This window comes from Amaranthus tricolor, chromosome 14 (genome assembly GCF_026212465.1).
Source record: "Amaranthus tricolor cultivar Red isolate AtriRed21 chromosome 14, ASM2621246v1, whole genome shotgun sequence".
In the NCBI taxonomy this organism is placed as follows: domain Eukaryota; kingdom Viridiplantae; phylum Streptophyta; class Magnoliopsida; order Caryophyllales; family Amaranthaceae; genus Amaranthus; species Amaranthus tricolor.
Window position 1 is genome coordinate 9,220,787 of NC_080060.1, and position 5,610 is coordinate 9,226,396.

The following is a 5,610-nucleotide window of genomic DNA, read 5'->3' on the forward strand; positions in this document are numbered from 1 at the left end:
TTTTCTAAAATAAAATAAACTAAAGTAAATTACATTTTTAAAAAATTTAAAATATCTATTGTTCCTACTATATTATCTATCTATACAATAAATTAAAATAAAATATAGCTCAGAAATCTTTCCCTCATTATAACAAAGATGATGTCATAGAATAAAAATGACCATATCAATCTTACATGCTAAAAATCATTATAAGATGATTAATTTGAGACGTGATTAAAAATTTTAGTTGGGGTTATATAAATTAATTAAAATTTGAAAAATAATGTATAAATATGTAATAAAGATACTCAGATTATTATTTTTAATTTTTAATTTACAAAGCATCATTGATCTACTATTTATTTAAAAAAAATATTTATTCATGTACAAATTAGTTCTATTATTTTTAAATATACTCACAAAAATATTCATTCATTTGTACTTCTATATTTCAATTTTCATCTAATATTATTTAACAATTTAATGATTTGATTATTTCTTAATATTTAAGAGTATATAATATATAAGTGTGGTTATTTATTGGAGGATGGATGAAGTATGAGTCACGTCCACCTACCTATAAGATCCGATTAGAAAAGTGTAGTGTCTATGTGCGTGAATGTCATACAATTTTTTTAAAAAAAATAAAGTTAATAAGATACTTTAATTTTTTTTTTCCAAGAAATTATAAGAAAAAACATAATTCACTTTACAATCGAAAACGATGTTATATTAGAGTTCAAACAACGTGTTTTAAACTCTAATATCATCAAGATTGAGTGTATGAAGTCTTGTAATGAACAAATTACACTTTCAATGAAAACATTGTTTGTAAAAGAAAATAATGCAATAAAATAATACAAAGATTTAACGAGATTCACCCAATTAAGGCTACGTCCTCCGGTGTGTAGTATCTCATTTATATTATCTCAAAGGAGTTTAAAGAACTATCAAATGGAGAATTATAATAGAGAAGATATTAGACTTGTATTTAGGCTTAGTGATTTTTGTGGATGTGTTTGATAAGCATATGAGCTCCCTATTTATAGGGGATTATACATTAATGAGTAATACACATTTTAAAGACTAAGAATAAATTACATGTAACATCTCTTAGAACATGATAAGTTGAAAACAAAATCCAAAGTAAAGCACTGACATAAAGTGCTCGTTCGAGCAACAGTTTCAAGAGGCTACTGGATCACTGCTAGCAGCATGCTCAATCGAGCAAGAATCAGCTAGTTCGAGCACCCTCAGTTGCAGCACCTTCTAACCTTTCTGATCTCACATTTCATTCAAAGCAAAGATACCTTTGAGTGCCTTGTGTAGAATCTTTTCTTGACTCTTAAACTCCTCATGAAGTGTCATTCATCATGTCAAAATTCATATGTTTAAGTCTTGTCTTCATTACTTCATGCATTGACTACACTCTTAAACACCACATTCAATCCTACTTTATCAGCCATCTTTAATCCTCATAGAATTTCATTTCTATACAACCACACTAATACATAGAATTTATTTGGTGCATTTAAGTTCACCAATAACACTGACAACAATGAAACAAAACTTATTTTTAAATCTACTATTCACATAGTATGAAATCATAATTTTCTTGTAAAAAGCTCAACTCTGCTAGGTTTCTCTCCTTTATATATCTTTTGATTTAATTTTTATTTTCTAATTATTGGTTTCTAGGTAATGTTTAATATAGATTTATTCTTCATCATCATTATCGTATTTAGTGTATTCTATTCATAGAATACTATGATCAGCATCTAAAAAACTATTCATAGAATTCATAATATAGACTTATCTTTACTAACTCGCACCTTATTCTCCAATTTATTATATTCTACAAGATAGTGCCCGTGCGATGCACGGATTTATTAAATTTTCCGACATATATTACATTAATTTATATAAAGTAATAACACATTTCAAAATCAAATTTAACAGAAAAATATGTAAAATTATTTTATAGAAGTTTAAACGAAAAAATGGTTTTTACCATGAAAAATATAATTGACTTACATAAAAATAGTTACAACCTGAATCATATTAGAAATAAACATTGCATTTAAGCAATCAATTTTATAAATAACAAACAATTTTAATAAAAGTATATTATGTTTAACCATCTCAAAATATCCAATACACTAAATAATACTCATTTAATAAATAAAATAAAAAAGATTTCATAAATAATTGAAAAAATATAATTAAGTAGAATTTGATTTGATACGTTTGGATTGGATGTAAATTTTATTAATTTAAAATTTTTAAAAATTGTAAATTTAAGCAATAAAAATACTTATAAAAAAATAATTAGATTGATATATATGATGGAAAACAAATGAAAGGAGGTTAGTATGATGGAGGTTGTATCAAAGTTTTGACTTCAAAAATGAGAATGGAACGCCATTTCGTCCCTCAAATGTAGCCGCCGTCAATTCGTAATACAAAAATGTAGTTTCTTCCAAATTAACGCTGATCATCAAATAATAATATTCTGCTTTAAACAATTAAAAATTGAGTCTAACATAATTCATATTTTGTAAAAACTATACGAATCCAATTTGTATAGCACTACCTACAGCTGTTTTTAAATATTTAATCCTTATTACCTTATTTTACATACTTTCTCTATTTTAAATTACTTGTAACATTAGAAATTATGTACTATTTTTAATATTTAATCCAATTTATATATATATATATATATATATATATATATATATATATATATATATATATATATATATATATATATATATATATAGATATAAATTCAAGTGAAAACCATCCTTATATGAAAACCGTGAGAACCATAAAAAGGTGTAACTTTTCTAAAAAAATGTGTTACTTTGCATTTATATTTTTTTCTGAAAGTTACACTTTTTTGGTAAAAAAAGCACCAGATTATTTTAAAAACAAACATTTTCTGCGCAAAAGTAACACCTTTTATGTAGAAAGATAACACAGTTTTTGGTTCTCACGGTTCTCATATAAGCTTCATTTTCACTGGAACTTGACCATACACACACACACACACATATATATATATATATATATATATATATATATATATATATATATATATATATATATATATATATATATATATATATATATATATATATATATATATGTAGAATCAAATAAGAAGGATTTTAAAATGAGAAGGGTGAGAAGAATTTTTGTTTGATTTTGTTTTGTTACTCTATATACAAAAAATATACTATGTTATAAATTAAGAACAATTAAAAATTATTTCATAGTTACCTTTCTGTGTAACATATTTACTTTTACAATTATGAGTTTTTTGGCTCGTGATCATAGATTTTTTTTATTTTAGTGAAATTAAGGATGTAGAGTCCTTCTTATCCTTCTCATTTTCAACCCCTTCTCAACCCCTTCTTATCCTTTTTTAGAAGATGCACCAAGGCTTCACTGACTAGGATAAAGAGGTATGGAGAAAGGGGGTCGCCTTGCCTGAGACCTTTTTCCATCTTGAAGGGTTTGAGGGGGGAGCCATTCAAGAGTATGGACAACGACGCAGAGGTGATGCAGTTCATAATCCATGTAATCCATTTCCTGCCAAAACCCAGTTTTTCCATCACCTGTTTCATGAAAGACCGGTTGACTGAGTCGTACGCCTTTTGGAAATCAAGTTTGATGAGCGTGCCCGGAATTTTCTTCTTTTTCAGCCATCTAATAGATTCATTTGCGATGAGGACCCCATCCAGGATCTGTCTGTTTCCCACAAAAGCAGATTGTGATTCATCAATGAGTTCAGCAATGACAGTCTTTAGGCGCTGTGATAGGATCTTTGAGATGATTTTGTACAGTGCACCCACCATGCTTATAGGCCTATACTCCTCAATGGATGAAGGACTATCGGTCTTTGGGATCAAAGCTACCCAGGTGATGTTTAGGTGGCTCACAGATTCGCCGTTGACAAAAAAGCTGAGCACAAACTCGTAGATTTCATCCTTCAACATCTCCCACATCTCTCTGATAAACTTGAAATTGAAGCCATCGAAACCCGGGGCTTTATCTGGGCCACATGACCAAACTGCTTGTTGCACTTCCTCTCTTGAGGGGATGGTTTCCAGGCATTGAGCCTGTTCCGGTGAGAGCTTCTGGTGGTTATCAAGATTAAACTCAAAGTTCGGGGTCGCCTCTTGTTTGAATCTTTGTACAAAGTAGTTTCTGACTTCATACTTAAGATTTGTGACCCCCTGTACCCTTCTGCCATTTATGAAAGTCTGTAGTATCTCATTTTTCTTTCTCTTGTAGATTGTCGAGGCATGGAAGAATTTGTTGTTATGATCTTTCATGTTGAATCCGTACGACCTGGCTCGTTGCCTCCACATTCTTTCTCTTCTAATCAGCCATTGGTTTAGTAGACAGTGTGCTGCACTCAACCTGGCCCTCTCCAAGACATCCAGATCCCTAGTGTCAGAGGTTCTATCAAGTTCATGTATTGCTGATTCGAGATCATAGATCCTGGATTCCATGTGGTCAAAGTGTTCCTTTTTCCAAGCTTTTAAGGGGGCTTTCAGGGCTTTTAATTTGTTATGTAGGGATTCATCCGGGATATTTCGCCATTCATTTATGAGGAAATCTTTGAGCGTCGGGTTGAGGAACCAAGCATCATAACATCGAAAAGGTTTTGGGCCCCAGTTATTCCCCGATTCAAGCGAAAGCAGTATTGGATGATGATCAGAGAAGCTCCGTTTTAACCCATTCATACATAAATTCGGAAATTCTGTAAGCCAGGCCTGGCAACATAAGGCTCTATCTAACCTGCTTCTGGATTCATTCCTTCTCCAAGTATATTTCACACCATGTAGAGGAATATCGATCAAGTTCAGATCTGTAACCCATTCGGAGAACTCCCTCATACTTCGGTCACATCTAAAAGATCCAGTTCTTTCTTCAGGATGTAAAACTGCATTGAAGTCTCCCATCAGCATACAGGGTTTGTTGATAGACAAAACCAAACTTTTAATGTCTTGTAGTTGAGTGTAGCGTTTCATTCGATCATTGTACCCATAAATGACACCCACGCAGCATTCGAAGGTTTGTCCGTCCAAACAAGCTTCAAGTAAGATCCATCTATCCCCTGAGAACCTATTTAAGACATTTATAGTTGTTTTGTCCCATGTGGCTATCAGTCCACCCGCATTTGTTTCAATGGCAAAGACTTCGCAAATATCAAAATCCTCATTTCCCCACATTCTTTTCATCCTACTTCTGATGGATCTTTTGTGTTTTGTTTCTACGAGACCCATAAATTTATATATATATATATATATATATATATATATATATATATATATATATATATATATATATATATATATATATATATATATAAATATATATATATATATATATATATATATATATATGTATATATTGTATATATATATATATATATATATATATATATATATATATATATATATATATACATATATATATATATATATATATATATATATATATATATATATATATATGTATATATATATATATATATGTATATATATATATATATATATATATATATATGTATATATATATATATATATATGTATATATATATACATATATATA